Genomic DNA, 19,061 nt, shown 5'->3' with positions numbered 1-19,061 from the left:
TCAGTTTTTAAATCATTTGTTGTGGATGTAGACTATACGAAACATCCTCCAAACTATGATGTAATGTTTCTGATCTTCTCAAACATTCTGAATGGTGCTCCACTGCTAGAAGCAATCAAAATTAACATAGATTAAGACAAGTCTTAAGTCGTGAGTCTTCTGCTGGAACAATGCTAGCTAGTTCCTGTTAGTTGGTAGTTATCTTAGCAAATCAGTGAGGATTTTGTTTCAGTTACAACCACCATTTATAAAATCTATTCCATGTAGTGTGGAGGCTAAAGAAGCACTTGATACACAAAGGTGATGTCTTTTAAATTGAAAACAAAAAAATACTTACTTTTCAGCTATGGGTAAAAAGGAATGCTACTAAAACAATCTGAAATTTGACATTTGCCCTCAAGTTTATACCTATTGCAGCCTTGGGGATAAAAACACTTTGAGTGTGGAATGTAGGGATAAAAATTTAATCTATAAAATTTACTAGTTGTTTCAACTTTTAGCTTATCGTTTACTTTGTGTGACAATGGATAATATAGACTGTCAAAATTGATGTGTAATTTTATGGAGAGGCATGTCAGAATATGGATAAATACTTAGCATGAACTCTATGGATAAATAGCATGATTACACATGTCAATTAAAGGTATGATGCTATAATTTCTTCCCTTTTTTCATATTTTTGGTGGAACATGCTACTTTATGCTAAAACCTTCATACCATATAATAATCCACTATTTAGTACTGATCTTTATATCTATATCATCTAACATATTTCAAACTTTTCATAGGTTGTAGGACACATCAAAGGCAACAAAGGTGAGGTTGGAAAAGGTTGGGCAGCACAGACTTGGCTTTGGGGGATATTCAAAAATCAAAGCACACTTTGTAAGTAGCAATAAATGAATTGCAAAGAAAAATGATTTATAAAATGAAAATAATTTTGTTAATTAATAAAAAAATGCAGGGTGCTGATTTTAATCCGGTGGCCACAAAAGAACACAAAAAAATTGCCTTCAAGCAAGGCTATGTAGCGGTGGCTGAATGCCTACGGTAAACTTCCATTGCCCCAACTGAACAGTCTCTTGCATCATGTGCACAAGTAAATATGCCAACATATATATTAGAAATTGAATACTTGAGCAACAATTTATTTGATAATAATGTGCATGACATTGCAATGCAACCTGTTAATTGTGACATAGATCATACGCAGCATCATGAAACCCCTTATGTGCATTGTACTATTGATGGAGGTGCTCATTTTTTATTTAAAACTAATTATATAATTATTAATACAATTTAACATCTTTAATTGAACTTGGTGTAACCATTTTGTGTTGAGGATATAGAATCATGTCGTGGTGAATGAGTGTCGAAGGATGTTCTGACTGATCAGTAGGTAGATCATGTTGCACATTCAGGTAAAGAAAATCTATGTTTTGTTCTTTTAAATTAATTTATTGATTTATAGTTCTTTTACTTAAATAAAAACTCGTAATTCACTAATATAAAATGGTGCAAATTTAACTCATGGAGTACTTGTTATTGCAACGGACCCCCCTTTGGTGCAATGGCCTCATGATGTTCTTGAACGGATGAGGAGGAGACATGTGTTAGAACCAGTACAGGAGAGGGATGACGAGGACATTGATATTTCTCTTAGAGATTTTATGAAAAAAAAGAAACGGCAAGAGAGAAAAATAGAAATGATTATTCATGAATGACTTACTCTTGAATATTGTTAATGAATATTGTGTTAATGAATATTATTCATTAATGTTGGGTGTTAATGAGTTATTTAAGAATGACTTACTCTTGAATGTTGCGTGTTTATGAATTAATCACGAATGTTGTGTGTTTATGAATTTTATGTGTTAATGAATGTTATCATGTGATTATAATGATTGAATGCTATATTTCAAAAATGGATGAATTGAATGTTATTAAATGTTAATGGGGATGACGAGGACATTGATATTCCTCTTAGAAATTTTATGAAAAAATGATACGGCAAGAAAGCAAAAAAGATATGATTATTCATGAATGACTTACTCTTGAATATTGTTAATGAATATTATTCATTAATATTGGGTGTTAATGAATATTGTGTTAATGAATTATTCATGAATGACTTACTTTTGAATTATTCATGAATGTTGTGTGTTTATGAATTTTACGTGTTAATGAATCTTATCATGTGATTATAATGATTGAATGTTATATTTCAAAAATGGATGAATTGAATGTTATTAAATGTTAATAGGGAATTTAGAGTGATGTTAGTGGGGGGGGGGGGGGGGGGGGGAGGGGCGAAATGAGCTTCCACCTTCACGTGGTTGACTCTGTTAAGTAGAGAATATTTAACTATTCTCGAAACCAAGTGAAGCTCAAACTTTAAAGATAAGCTTATAGTTAATAGTGACAACCAATTAGGAAGTCGAAATGAAGTTCTTCGTTATAGGTACCTTTTTAGTTTTTAAAGCACAATATCATGTTTTAATATTGTATAGTTTTTTTCCTTACGTTAAAGTATTCTTTTACTATAACAACATAATTTATGACCATTTTAGTAATTATTCTAACATCGCTTTATGAAAAATCTTGTTTTGGCAAAGATGACAATATGTGGTGCTATCTATTCCTTGGGAGATTGGATTGCACAGGTTTGTATCTCACCATCAACATGGAAAATGGTGTGAAATTGCACTTTCCTTAGTCGTGGTTGCATACCTACTGCATTCTTTTGTTTGAAAAATGAATAGAAATACCATATCTAGTAGCTTCTCTATGTTGTATTCATTTGTTGGTAATGATTCAATGTCATGCCATTTGATGGTAGCTTCTAGAGTTTCATTTAGTTGTAAGGTGTGTCTTATCTTTTCAAGTTTGTATACTCCATTTGGTGGTTTGGTATTAATTGATGATGTCTAGGATCTTCTACCTTCACTGTAGTCTTCATCATCATCCAACATGTTGTTTGGTATTTTCCATGTTATCCTCTATTTCCATGGTCTTCAACATGGTTGTGTATTTTATCTATCTAGTTCAAAGACTCCATGCGCCTAAGGTGGAAGCCATTTAGAACTAACAGTTGGAGAGATCGTGTTTCCCCTTGTAAAACTAGAAAATGTCATGAGTTTAAGGTCAAGAAGGAAGAAGTCGCAACATTTTGAGTAGCAAAATATGCTTAAAATTACATATTTAGTTGATTATTTGGTGAAGTTTCTTATTTCAATTCAATTGATTTTGGTTGTCAACCAAATTCCTAACTCCAATGTATATTGTATTTCAGTGCTACATTTTCATAAGGATCTAAGTAAAATGACAGTTGACTATTATTTATATTTGAAAATTTATGTTGTGCCTTACTATGATCCTCTGATAATAGAGGACAAATCAATCTGAATTTGTTTCTCATGTCCCATGTTCGATGCTTCCTCTTGTGTAACTAACCACTTTTGATGTGGGTTATGAACTCTGATGCTAGTATGCTATTACATTGCCATTTATTATAGAGTAGATATAATAATTAATCTAAATATACTGTAAGGGTCTCTAAACATGAGTAAAGAAGTATTACATAACGTAGATCTGAACTCAAAATTCATGATGTTTTCCACTCTAGAGAAAGAGGGGAACTTAATATACTTGTAACACATCCCATTAGAAGAGATCCATTGGATGGTTTTTGTTGGGGTTTGACTCTCCTAGTGTAGTGCTAAGCTAGGCTTCTAGGTGCTAGGATATTTTCTCTTGTTGGTGGTTCTAGACCCGCTGAATGCTCTAGATAATTGTCTGTCAAATTTTGGTTGAAGGAGCTATGCATGGGCTATCAAGTCTTATGCAAAGTTTGTCCTATTTTGTGGTTATAACATGAACTTTTATCAGTGCAAAAGTATAGTCTATAAATTCTTAGAGTCTCTAGTGCCTCTAAGATTTACACCGTTGGGTGACTAATTCTTTGAAGTCCCTAATGTTTGGTGAAATTGAGCTATACCTATGTGAGTTATGTTTGGGTTTTCCTTCCTCATCTTCATTTCACTTTTGTGAGTTTTTTTGCTCGAGGCCATTGGAAATTCCCTTTGCTAGTTCCTAAAATTGGATGGATCTAGTACAATTTTGGGCTATTCTATGTTTGTAATCTAGTTGAAATAGAGATCTCTCCACTTCAATCATGGTTGATGAGAGGCCATGGGTGAAGCGTTGAATATGAGGGTTTTCCATTTTTTTGTAGAGATTGTATCTCTATAGGATACATGCCTAATGATTGCCATTTTGTGTTGGATAGGTGCTGTCACTTGATGGAGGGCCATGGAAAATAACCATTTGCAATTAGAGCTTTTGATTCTGTTTTAGATTTTCCTTTTGAGGACTTGTTCTCTAATGAAGAAGAATTTTTTTTTGATTATATTAATGCTTCTCATGCTGTTGGTCTGAGCTAGACTTCTATTGCTTCCATTCTTGTCACAATTTTGGATGTTAGACCGTATTTCAGGTGCGATGCCCACTAGCCTTGTGGCCTATGTTGTTGAAGTTACTACTCCCACTTTTGTTTTGAACAAAATTCTACTGATAATGCTGACTCTTAAATAATCACTCTTGGGTCTTGTTGACAGGTTGTAGTGGGGTTTCCTTTGTTGCAATCCTAACAATAGCGTTGCTTAGACTTTTGTCCAAGTGCATAGGAAAAGGTTTATTTTGTTGTGTTGTTGATGCCCTATGTTTATGCTTTCATCCCTTGTTTGTGTAAAGGTTAACAACCCCTTGTTTTGGCTGTTATAGAAAAACAACATATCGATATGATCCTTTCAGATTGAACAATACTAGACGAGTAATGATACTATCTTGAAAAATACAAGAAGCCAAGACTACAATATACAGTCATTTGATGAAGCAAATAAAATCCTTCCAACAATAATTGGTCAGAACTATCAAAGTAAATTTTTAGGATTGTATAAACACAATTGGAAAATGGATCAAGAAGATTTCATGTCTTTCTCATGGGTGGAAACTTTGTTATTATGTGTAAAATTGGCCTCATTCTTTTAACAATTATTTCATGTTATCCATAGAATTATTTTTTATCATTTAAGTTTCTTGTTCTTGCAAGATGAACTACGAGATGCAGTGTTACTAATGTTTGCAAATAAGTAGGATATTCCCAATGCAATGAATGCTACAGAGATCATGATAAAGTTGGGTTGCATTCTCTTAGGCAGTGACACTTGTGAGTATTACATTCTTTATAATTTTCAGTATTGAAAATTCTAGATACTAATCATCTATTATGCTGCACTATTTCTACTTTGCATATAGTTTATCATCACTCTAGTAAATGAGAAAAAAATTGGAATGTTTAGTGTTGCTTGTGAAATAGCTTGTATCATGTCCTAAGGTATATACAAAGAATATGTGATTGTTTGTTAGAAATAAATCCTTTTTTTTGAGTTCTTATGGCTTTTGTTTTATTTTGCAGGTTTGAAAGATTATAGTCGAATAGGGTTCAAGAATTTTCTATTACAAAAACATCTTATTTCTTTATTGATATAGATAGATTGAGGAGGTAAAAATTCAGTTTTGATGCATACTCATATGTAGGATGCAAACTTATTTTGATGTGACATTATGTGTGTTCTCTTTCACATTTTACTATCAATTTTCTATCCAATTTAATGACCCAAAACTACTGAGAAAAATTGTGAAGGTACTGATCATGCCATTTTTGTAGTGCTTATTGAGAGTAAGCAAGTTTATATCAACATTAGCTATAATCTTCTTGGCATTCCACACCATACATTCTGTGATGAGCCTATTCCATTATGGCTCACTCCCAAGTGGGCTTTTTTCTTCCTTTTAGGTAAATTAGTTTCTTCTACATGGACTTTTTTTTTTATTCTACTTTTTTTAGCATCATTATTTAGAATCTCACTCTTTGATCCATCATCAGAATGTAATAACATAAAAATATGTAAAATGTATTTTTGTAGTTGCAGATTGCAAGTTTTTTCTCATATTACATATTTTGTATGCTTAGACAATGGATCATAGTATGATCTAAACCATTGATATTAAAAAATACAAAATACATACACAATCGAAATCGAAAAGCCATACATAATATTCAAATAGACTGTGGAAATTTGATTAGCTTGGAATTAGTTTTAATTTTTGTACTTGTACAATGTCCTACATGTCTAAGTATTAAATGTGTGAATTGTTCATGTTGTGGATCTCGGCCTCTTGTTTCTGACTAAAAATTTTCTTTTGAGGGGTGATCAAGATTTTTTAGTCTTTGGCCTCCTGTCTTTTTTTTATTTTCAAGATCTTAATGTCTTTAGGTTTACTTTGGTTTGGTTGATCAGCATTTTCATTTGTAGAATCAATGAAACACATTTGAGGGTTTTTTCATTCATATTATATTAAATGTTGTCAGATTAGTTTTCTCATTATACTATATTCAACTCTTCCTTAGTTGATCTAGTGTATATCTTTTAGCATGCAAGGTTCACCACACACACTATTTTCAATACTTTGTTTGACAGTAGTAAGGTTTAAATTATTATTCAAGACATTGGGTTGATGTGTAAACTTTATTCCCTTTTCATTGTTTCTTAATGTGTGTGTACCCTTTACAAAATGAATTTAGAAGTGTGCTTTTTGTTTTGTTTCACCATGACATGTTCTTATAGTTTTCCAATGTTTGAAAGGTCTTGGTGGGTCACAAAATCCATTAATTAAATTGAAAGCAAGGTTTGTATGTCATGAAACTCTTGCATTGCTCATTGCATTTGAAGCCACTTGTAACTCATTTTTTTAATAGTTTTTTTGGCTAGCATGAACTATAGGCTAAGCAATCCAAGAAGTTTGGAAGTAGCTGTGGAAACAACTATAGAGTTCCTAAATGCAATAGTTAAGCAAGTGTTGGTTAGGGGTCCAAAGCCGAGGGTTGTTAAGGAAAAAGATGCATTTACAAAATTGAAAAATGCTTCAGGTTATGTTGTAGCCACAATGCCATCGACTAAGGGTAAAGTTTCAAAGACTCTTCCACATTTCATAAGAACTTATTGGGGTGTAGTCAATACTGCATTATGTGCTGAAATAGTTGAGTCTGTAGATGCTTACTTATTTGCAGGGTCCATTTTTAATGAATATAGCTCAATGGGATATTCGTTACTCTTGAAGAAGGAGAAAGCTATAATTGTGCAGCCTAATCTAGTAACTATCACAAATGGATCTACTTTTGGGTGTATATTAATGAAAGACTTCTTAGAAGCCATCACAAAGAAGTTGAAGCACAATACAATGGCCTTCGATAATTATTAGCATATATTTGTGCCTCACAGTGTTCCCTTGAAAGGTGCTCCAAATGAGGCTCTTAAAGTCAAATTGTTATTCAAACACATCCAGGTAAAATGATTGAGAATCACTACATATCATAAAAATGACTTATGGTTCAGTCGGTACTTCAATCCTTGGTTTTGTTGTTGTTCCTATAGATTAATGAGTAAAAACTTCTTATTTGTAGGCCATGCTATCAAATGAGACAGTTGTCATTGCAGAAACTAGTGACTCTTGGTTCAACTTCCAAAAGCTTAAACTCCCAGAGAAATGTAGGTAATGCAAAATCTCTTGTAAAAGTTTATATAATTAAATTTCTGACTCATTTATTTTGATGATGGATCATAGTGTATGATTTAAAATGTTTATCTAACCAAGAAACTATTGAACAACAAAATTTTGAACAAAAAAGTTCATAAAATTATAATACATGATTTGTCTAACTGACTAGCTTGTTACCTGTAAGTCACAAATTTGCGCTGAAATAGTTCCTACAATTTATTGCAATTATTTATGCCCCTATTTGGAATTGGTTATCAAGTTTAGTTTGAAGAATCAGTAATTTGTGACATTATTTTTCTTAAGGCTTGTGTCAATGTTGAATGATTCATTCTAATGTTGATTTTGTAGGTATGAGTTTCAGATGCAGTATGGATCAATTGGTTGGTCTATTGGAGCTACACTGGGATATGCTCAAGCATTGTATAGGATGAGTTTAAGGCCCAATCCCATCACCTTGAGAGGATCATAAGGCTTGTATTCTATCTTCATTGATATTCCCCAAAACCATTTGTATCTCTACTAGCGTACTTCCTTCATTGCAATAGTCTTTGAATATCCATTCTTGCTATTACAATCAATGCTAGCAAAGCTTTAACACACAAATCCACTCAGAGTTTCAAAAGAGAACTAACGTTAGATTGAAGGATGTGGAATTTCTTTCTCTCTCTAGACCATGTGGCAACAATTTTAGCAATTTTGCAGTACCACCTAGAATACTTAAATGATGCCCTAATTCTTTGTCATTGCTTATTCCACAAAGTGCCCATAACGTAGAACTTTGTATCACATAGTGCCCCTCATAACCAGTCTATGTTGCACTACTATTAACTATGTACATAATTCCTCCCTACTACCCTCAACCCTTAAGCATACTTGGATTTCTCAATGGTTGCATAGTACTTGCACTTAAATCAGTTTTATTAAGTGTCTATTGACTGCACATCTTTTCTTGTGTTTTTCTACAAACAAAATATTTTAGAATAATTTCTAAATCCATTTGCAATCCCTGAATGATACATGATGTCCAAGTTTCAGCTATTTAATTGCAATTATTGAGTTTCTAAAGGATCCATGTAATTCATCATTTTATGAAAGGTTCAGTTAGTTTACTAAATCGGTCTTTCTAGTTGCAAAAAAATGCAATAACTATATGCAAGAATAATGAACTGAAAAGTGATCCAAACTAAATTGAATCAAATATCAACACACCTAACAAGACAAATGACACACATTAGCACTAAATTTTTCATCTAGTAAAACAATAAAATAAACACAATTGCTATTAAAATCTTGTACTACCTTTTTATGTTTATCGCTTACCTATCTGCAACTCCACAATCGATATTGATAGTCTCTTGCCCTCACCGTGCAATTGAATTACTTTAGTTTTATTGATGTAGCTAAACTACGAGTGCCTTTATGTTGTTGAAAAATCATAAGCTTTCAACTTTTGTGAAGCCATTACGAATGCAAATGAACAACTGGTGAGGTGTCAATTTTAAGGCAATTTTTTGTTTCTATAATGTACAGTTCAATTGCTAGAAATATTTCATCTAGATTGTTAATTGATAGATTGTTAACTTTTCATATCATTTTCTACTTTGGTTGGGTATTTCTCCTTGCGTTTGTAAATTGTAAATCTTGTTGTAGTCTTTAGCCTAATGATAGTTTGGTATTACATCCAAGGCGATAACATAGTTGACTTAAAACTTTGCGTTAAAGAAAACATCAAAGGATAATATTTGAATTGTGGATATTTGTAAATTATGTTGGTTTTAGACATAGTTATAGTTATATATGCACTCTTATGATGATGTGATTGGGACTGTAAGTCTTTTTTGTCATGTTTATCTATTTGAAAAATAGATGAAATTATTAGCTTTCATTCCTGATAAATAATTCTTTCCTAATTTTATTCTTCCCTGTAGGAACCAAAATTTAGAGGTGTTGTGCCAATTATTGCAAAGGCTTTGCTCTCATAGGAGCCTTTTAAACTGCACAAAATTTGGGTTGTAAAGCATAATTGCTTAGTGGAGACTTAGGATATCGTGCACATTTCTTCCTCCTTCCCATTATTTTATATGAAATAAATCATGTGACAAACAAAACAATGGTGTGGAGGTAGAAATGTGCATGATACCCTAACTCTCATGCACCGAGCAATTATGCTTTAGAATCAAGTTTTGTGTAGTTTAGAAGGCTCCTATGAGAGCAAAGCTTTTATAATAAATGGGATAGCTCGTCAAAATTTCTACATATCTTCATCTCAATTTTGACACAAATACAATATTTTGGTCAAAATTTTGACACAAAACTAGTTTGCTTTGGCATCACAAGTATGGCATCGATGAAAAAATGTAAAGCGCTTTCACCGCAATTTCGATGAAAATGCAATATTTTGGTCAAAATTTTGACGCAAAATTGGTCCACCTTGGCGTCATGTGTATGCCACTAGAGGAGAAATGTGAATTGGATTCATGACAATTTCTATGAAGGTTTATGTTGAAATTTTGATGAGCACTACTGGCAAATTAGGTAATATCACTTCAGCTTGGACCAAGAAAAGCGATGAAGTTCGTGTTGGTAAGTCGACCTTTATGTAGTCAAAATTTTGATGCGGAATGTATGTGGCAAAAAATTGACCAAAAAAGACCAATGACAAGCTTGGTCACCTTATCGACCTACTCTTGTCAAAATTTCAACCTTTTTGCGTCGAAATTCAAGCCTAAATTTACTAGTGTTACTAGCTTAGAATCTCCAATCTAAAAGTTTTTAGTATCTCCTTAACATAATTTGATTGGGTGATGTATATACCATATTTCATCTACTATACTTGCAAACCCACAAAGAAATTGACCCCTCCAAACATAGAAATCTCAAATCCTTGCTTCATTTCATTTGTAAAATCCTTACATAAAGTATCTTGACCTCCAAATATGATATCATCAACAAAAATTTCAGATAACACAATACCTTTTCCTTTCTCTATCTTCAAGTAAAAATTGTTGTTATCATTAGTACTTTCAAATCCAATCTTCACAAGATAATTATGAAGCCTTTCATACCATGCTCTTGGTGCTTGCTTCAAACCATATAAAGCTTTGTGTAGTCTAAATACCATGTTTTTGTTGTTAGCAAAAAAAAATCCTTATAGTTGTTCTATGTAAACCTCTTCCTCTAAAATACCATTCAGAAATGCAAACTTAACATCCATTTGATAAGCTTTGAAACCTTTGTATGCAAAGTAAGAAAGTAGAGTTCTTACTCCTTCCATTCTTGCAACAATGGAAAATGTTTCTTCATAGTCAATCCCTTCTTCTTGTGCATATCCTTTACAAACTAATCTTGCCTTGTTCCTTGTGACTTCACCATTTTCATATAACTTGTTTCTATATACCCACTTGTGATTCACCATTTTCATCTAACTTGTTTCTATATACCCACTAGGTACCAATCACATTTTATTTTCTTGTCTAGGAACTAGAGTCCATGTCTTATTTTTCTCAATTTGTTCAATCTCTTCTTTCAAAGCTTTACTCTAGTCCACATCTTCTAGGGTATATTTCATTGTTTTAGGTTCTTGCATGCTCAAAAAACATGTATCATTTTTCAAAATTTTCCTTGTCTTTGGTCTAGCATCTTTATCTCCAATGATTTGTGTAGGAAGGTGATTTCCCTTAACATACTTAAACAATCTTGGTTACACTTTGGTTTCTTCATTTGGTCCCTCAACTTCTAAAACACTAGGTACATCTTTGTTAGGTAGTTCAACATCTCTTTTAGGTACATTAATCTCAAAATTAGAATGTGCCTCAACTTAATTTTATAACTCGACACCTGAATATAGCTTAGTTTTTTAATGCAACTTAACATTCATAGTATGTGACTCGGTAGTCGTTGAAACTTGCTATTGCTTTGCAACTTGATTTATATCATCTTCTTTAGCAGGCATACCTTCATAAAAGTATAGAAATGATTTGTATTCTTTTAGTTCATTCATCAATTTACCCTAATATGCTTCTTTATATTCATCAAATTTCACATTTGCACTTTCTACAACTTTTTTAGTTTTAGTATTTAAACACTTATAAGCTTTTCTTCTTTTGGAGTAACCAAGAAATATAACTTCTTCACTTTTTGCATCTAGTTTTCCATATTTGAAATCATTAAGAATATAATGCTTGCTTCCAAATACCTTAAAATATTTTACATTAGGTGAGTATCCATATCATAGTTCAAAAGGTGTTGAATGAGTACCTTTCTTAACTTGCACACAATTCTAGGTATAGATAGCTATACTTATAGCTTCTCTCTAGTATTTCAAAGAAATATTTTTCTCCATCATGAGCATCCTAGAATAGTCCATTATAGAATTGTTCCTCCTTTCATCAATTCAATTTTGTGGAGGGGTTCTAGGAGCATATGTTTGTCTTTTGATTCCTTTGTTATTACAAAACATCTCAAAGTCATTTGATGTAAATTATCCTCCTTTGTAAGATCCCAAAAATTTTAGGCTTTTACTAGTTTCCTTCACAACTCTAGCTAAGTACCACTTAAACATTTAGGAAGCATCAAATTTCTATTTCATAAACATAATAGTCATCATCCTAGAATAATCATAAAGAAGTAGCATAATGTACTTATCTCCTTTGTAGCTTTGCACTTCAATTGGTCCACACAAGTTAGTGTGAACAATCTCTAATATTCCTTTAGAGGTATGAGTGTCTCTTAAAAATTGACTTTTTCATTTTGCCTAGTTGACATTGTTTGCAAATTATATTGTTAGGATTCTTCAACTTAGGCAAACCTCTAACTCTTTTCATATTACCAATACTAACCAATTTGTCAAAATTAACATGACATAACCTATTGTGCCATAGCCACACATCATCAAACTCTACAACTAAACAAGTAGCATCCTCTATATCATGGTAGAATAGATTACCTCTAGTTTGATCACCTTTTCCAATCAATTTTCCATCAATATTATATATCTTAGCAATCTTATTTTCAAACTCAACCTTACATCCTATATTATTCTATTGTGACACACTCAACCAATCATAGCTAAGTCCTTCAATATAGTAAGCATTATCACATGAAATGTTTTCAATGAGCTTGATAGAACCTTTTCCTTTTATCAGACATGTTGCATCATTACCAAACCTTACACTATTTCCATCATAATAATTCAAGGTAATGAACTTAATTTTATCTCCTATCATGTGATGTGAACATCCATTATTAATGATCCATTTTTCATTCTTGTTCATATAAGACACTAGTGCAGTTGCTTCATCCTCATCAGATCCATCCTTCATTGCAACATAAACCACTTATCATCATAATCATTAGATCCATCTTTTGTTTCCTCCTTAGCAATGTAGCAAGTCTTCCTGTCTTTCTCTTTGTAATCTTTTCTATCTTCATCGCTTCTACTTTTGTACTTGTCACCACCTCTATAATTCTTTTTCTCTAGACATCTAGCAACAATATGACCAACCTAATTGCAATTAAAACACATTATTGATAACTTACCTTTGAAATTTCCTTTGCATGTATGAAATCTCCTTGCTAGGAGTGCTTCAATTTGATCTACATCTTCCTCATCTATATCATTGTCATTGGACGCATATTTTGTCTTCTTCTTCTTCTTCTTCTCACTAGGTTCCTTCAATGATAGCTTAGCTTTGAAAGCAGATTAAATATTTTTAAATTTAAATAATTATCAAAATTAGATAGCTCAAAAGAAATGAGCTTACCTGCTAGACCTTCAAGAGTTAGATCATTCTCTAGAATACATCTCAGTTATTGTATTGTGGAGAATCTATAGCATATATAGGCAGAAGTGTTCTCAAAACTTTTTTTAGTATAGTATCATGATCTATTATACTAGTAGATCCTATTATTGCACTAACAACATCTTTTATGCTATTGCAATATTGAGCAATATTCTCACCTTCTTGCATTCTCATATCATTGAACTTACCTCTAAGACTTTTAGCTTTGTCTCTTAGAACATTCATGTCACCTCCATAGATAGTGTGTAGATCATCCCACATTTTCTTTGCACTATCACAATCCTTCATATCATTAAACTTGACATAGCTTAGGGAAAAGGCAATCTCCAATATTTCCTAGTCGTGTTCTTTCTTCTTTTTTAGTTCTTCAACAATTAGGGCTCCAATAGGATCAACATGAAAAATAGTAATGGTAGACTATGCGTGATCTCCAAAACCTCCTAGGTGTAGCTTCATCAAACCTTTCCATGTAGGAAAGTTATATCTATTAATTTTGGGTACCTCTCTTTTTGACATCTTGATCTTTTTTGTTCTAGTACCTTCAAAATGTAGAAGTTGATGAAAGATCAACTCCATAGCTCCCAAGAATCACCTACATGTAAAAACGTACAATAGAAAGAGAAGAAAAAAGCTATGGAGGCTAAAATTACCAAATCCATAGATGAGACATTCTTGATGAAAAAAAAGAAATTTCTATTATCAAAAAGTGAATGAATACAATTACAAGAAGATCAAAAACCTAATAGGGTAAAACTTGGGTTGCATGATAATAATTAATAAAAGAATCAATTATTATATGCTTAAATTTTAGCTTAAGAAAACTAGAGATAATAAGTGTCTTGATAATTAAATCAAAATGATTTAATTAATAAGACAACATCTTATTACTCTAAGAGACCCCCCCCCCCCCAAGATAAACTTAGAGAGTAGCTAAAAACCTAAAACCTACTATTGAAAGCAAATTTTGGCCCCATCAACAAGGCTTGATGAGGTACCCAAGCACAACCAAATCTATGTAAAGAGGAGAAATAGATAAAACCACATGGGAAAAACTCTACTCCAAAAAGAGATGGAAAGAATGTTCCAAAAGATAGGAACAAAAGAGGATCATGAAGAACACCATTGAAGCATGAAGATGCAAACACTGCCAAACTACTAATCTAGAGAACCTCCACTGTATGGAACATGACCAAGTAGAGAAGAATAAGTCTAAAGAGTTAATCAATTGAAGATGGAAGGTATCTTCATGGCCTCCAAGAAAAGGAATGAAAGAATTTCTATATGATAAATGATCCATCTCACTGAAATGCATAAGTATCTAGCCATTGTAATTTCCTAGTACATAGTATCAAATACTAAATACATAGCTCACTCTATCAAACCATGAAAAAAATAGAACCAACATAACCCCCTATAATGATGAGAGGTAAGACATTAACATTGAAACTAAATGAAATATCTCCTACAAAAAAAAGAACCAGGACCATCGAGAGTGCAAAAGAAGTACAAAAACTTATAATGGAATGTGTCATCAACATATCATGAGGCTAATGTGATGGAAGCAACACTCACTTGATAAAGGAAAATGGTGAATATGGCCAACATAAAAACCCCCAAAGCACTTTATAATGTAGTGCATGTACAACAAAACACAAAGATGTGCAAAATCCTAAAATGCAATAGAGTGACACTTTATCTTTGTGAATTTGCAAAAATACTACTAAAGGATGTCAAAAAAGATCAAAAGAGACATAAAACTAATACAAAAAATAGTATAACCCATGATGAATCATTTGAAGAAATGAAATTGATCCTCAGACAAAAAACAACCAAGATATCAACCAAAATGCAAAAAAAGTAAAGACTAAATAGAATTTTCCTAGAGAATAATTTGGAAAAACAACTAGCATCACTAGAAAGAGCTTTCCAACGATATAAAGAATTCTCAAATTAGAGATCAGATGCTAAAGATATGTCTCACAGATTGAAAAATAGAACTTCTAGTTTTGATTGCATAAATAGGAAACCAAATAGCATCAAAAGTCCAAATAACCTACACCATCATGATAGACTCAGAAGGAGCTTTTCAATGATATAAGATTTATCAAAAAATATGTTTGTATGACAAAGATACGACCAAAAAACCATAGATAGATTTTTACGACAAAAAAAATCAAAGAAGAGATGGTTTGAAGGTCATCAAATTTTAGCTCCAAAATTCTTGACATCACACCTAAAACTATTAGACTTGCTGCATTAGTACTTGGAATAACATGCATCATTACCTTGCTAACATATTCTTCCTTCTATGGTGCAAGCATCACATGATTTTAAAAATAAAATAAAATAAAATAAAGCATGCAAGTACTTTTTGTAGCTTTTTTTTTTGGGAAAAAATATGCATTTCTATTTTCTTTTAAAAGATTTCTTCCCTTTTTAAAATTTATTTTTTAATAAAAAATAAATCATCACCTTGCAAAATGTGCCCAAATTTGGGAGCAATTTTTTGCCTCAAATTTCAACTATGTCCAAATTGGACAATTTCATATGAAAATAGGGTTCTTTGGGTGCTATGAGCTCAATGGTGATGTCCATTTGGGCTCAAAGTGCATTGAAAAATGGTGACCCCCTAGATTCAATACAAAAAAACTCTGAAAAATGAAACCCTCTAAACAAAAAACACAAATCTGAAAGCCAAGATCAACCCTACAACTCTCGAGAATCACCTGCATGCAAACATCTATCACAGAAAGAGAAGTAAAAAGATACGGAGGTTGAAATTTCTAGATCTAGAGATGAGACATTCTTGATGAGTAATAAAAAAATTGCTATTATCAAAAGCGAATGAATAAAATTACAAAGAGACCAATCCTTATAAAAGGAGATCAAAACTCTAATAGGGTAAATCCTAGCTTACATGATAATAATAGAAGTAATTATTATATGCCTAAAGGTTAGCTTAAAAAAAATAGAGATAATAGGTGACTTAATAATTAAATCAAAATAATTTAATTAATAAGACAATATCTTATTACTCTAACACAAACTAGTCCTCTTAAGCAGATGTCTCTAATACCAATTATTGGAATTGTTTAGAATAACTCAGGGGGGTGAATTAGTTATCCAAGGTCTAGATGTACAAATAAAACTCTTCAAAGTTTAGTGAACCCATATCCATAAAATATTTTCATCATGCATGCATCTATTAGATTATACAATCACTTAAACTTGTAGGTTACTATCAAATCAACTTTGTAGAAATGTAAACATGAAACATAATAGATTCAATAACACATTTAACACAATGATTTAACATGGAAACCCAATTTTAGAAAAACCACCAATAACATGCTACTCATTCTCACTCTTCTAAGGTGATGCCCTATGAAAGGTCAAACACTATTAAAGGTTCCAATGCACATTATTAAATGTGACCTGGTTATAAGATTTCAATCACCCTATTAGGAGTGAGCCTTGTTAGAGGGTAAAAGCACAAACCTATGTCACCCTTTTACAAAGGAAATGGCTAACAATAGTATAGTTGTTGAACTTTAATGACATAAAACTAGTATTATTATTTAGAATTTAAAAATAAATTAAACTAAGGAAATGTGTAGGAATGGATGACATTTAGGATTACAATTTTTAATAATTATTTGAAACAAGAAATTATATATTTTCCTATTTTTTAAAGATAACTTTTAGTTGTTGAAAAATGTTGGAAATTAGTGGTCAAGTTCCCACCACAAAACTACATGGAAATATACTTATTTCCCTTTGATCTCAGATTATCTTATAGATAACATATGTAGCTAGGACAATCAAAAATAAAAATTGGCTTTAGACCTATATTTTCTCTTTTATAATGATTCAAATTTCAACTTATTTAGATCGATAGTTTTCATCTCCCACCATATTTTTCAAAATATATCTATTCCAACCAAAAGAGAAATTATAGATTCAAGAAGAGGACTCTCTCCTCTAGAATGTCATATAATTTTAAAAAAAATTTAATATGATTTAGTATTTTTTTCTTTATCAAATTGACATCTTCTCAAGTGTTCAAATATGTACTTATAGAATTTTTAAAATATAATATACTATATCTAATTAAAACACTATGAATTGTATATGATAATATTCTTCAGTTTGAGCTCTATAAAATGGTGTTTATATGTTACTAAAAAAAATCATTAAAAATAGTAAGAGTTAATGAAACGTTAGCTTTCTAAAATAATTGTATTTTTTTAGTAATTGGATACTGACTAGTATAAAACATGCATTTAATAGACATTTCCAATTGGAAAAGTGTGAGACCATATATAACTTAGCTAGAATGAATTTGTCAAGATCATATGTTTGAAAGAATTATTTTTTAGATAGAAATACTCAAATTCAATCATTTTCATAAGTCAGCCTGAAAGGTGACACAATTTTGTACTTTTAACCTTGATGACTTTAGATCATTCACTTGGAATGTCACTCAATTAAAGGATTTACAAATGATTAATAGGTCAACCTTAATCCAAAGGATTTACCCTACACTGATACAATGATTAAAAAGTAATAGTAAGGCTTGATATGATAACAACATACAACTTAATTTGCAGATTATACATGTATGTTTCAGTCCTCCATTATGCTTGGCTTTCACACACTTCATCTATAATAGCTTGTTCACCCTTCAAGCATCTATACCCTTAAGCCTTCTTGCTTTTCTTGTTAATGCAATCTCTTCTCTTAGGTATGAAGCAATACCATATACTCCATGTCTTCCTTATGTTCTCACATATGACAACCTTTGCTTCTAACCATCCATCTCTATAAATAGAGAATTAAGATCTTTTGTCATTCATCCTCCATCATTCACTTAAGGGTTAGGTAAAATTATGTAGGTTTCAATGAATCTACCCCTCATTTCATTTCATTTTAGTACCTTCTAGAAATTTCTTGTTCATCCTCTTTGAATTTGCCTCAAAATGGTTCATCTTGAATTCTATGACACCAACTCATCAATCTTATCTTCGACATTGTTCACACAATCCAAGAAATCAAACTTGTTATCTCAAATTTATCAAATTCTCAATTTTTCTCATAATGCTAACACTAAACTAGCTTTTGATGCTCGACACATACAATGTTACTTGACATCCACTATCAAAACACTCAACACAAACTAAAGTTTACTAGTACTCGACATCAACTAAACTTTACTTAGCTTACACTAAAATTGACTTTTCTCAGGTCCAACTAATTTTCTACTCAGCTTGCACTAACTTTGCTTAGAACCTATTGTGCAAGATGTTAAGCTTAGTAGACAAACTTCATTTAACTTTTTCTTCTAAACTTAATTAGTGTAACCATCCTTTGTAACCTTAAGTAGATTATCAATTCACTATAATATCACTATCTTAACTAATCATTATATTCCTTTTCCATATCATAACTCAACCTTTTCTCTAGGTGTTGTTCTTAACTTGTTTGATCAAATCCTCTTCATCAATCAAACAAATAATAATGCTTAAATTATATAAGAAATTGTCTTACCAGAAAGTAGTATGTTTGACATCAATGACAAAATAATAATTGAAACATATTTATCATAATTGTATCAATCTATTTTCAACATAGTATATATCA

At 31.7% G+C, this 19,061-nt stretch overlaps 1 pseudogene; it reads left to right on the top strand.

Annotated features, from left to right (window-relative positions):
• The first annotated feature begins 4,476 nt into the window (after positions 1-4,476).
• LOC149528761 (pyruvate decarboxylase 1-like) lies at positions 4,477-8,089 on the top strand (annotated as a pseudogene).
• The last annotated feature ends 10,972 nt before the right edge of the window (positions 8,090-19,061 follow it).

The sequence above is a fragment of the Cupressus sempervirens genome, chromosome 11, assembly GCF_028749045.1.
Source record: "Cupressus sempervirens isolate cs-2001-9-10 chromosome 11, ASM2874904v1, whole genome shotgun sequence".
Lineage (NCBI taxonomy): Eukaryota > Viridiplantae > Streptophyta > Pinopsida > Cupressales > Cupressaceae > Cupressus > Cupressus sempervirens.
The sequence above is the reverse complement of the archived record's forward strand: the minus strand, read 5'-3'. Positions and strand labels throughout refer to the sequence as shown.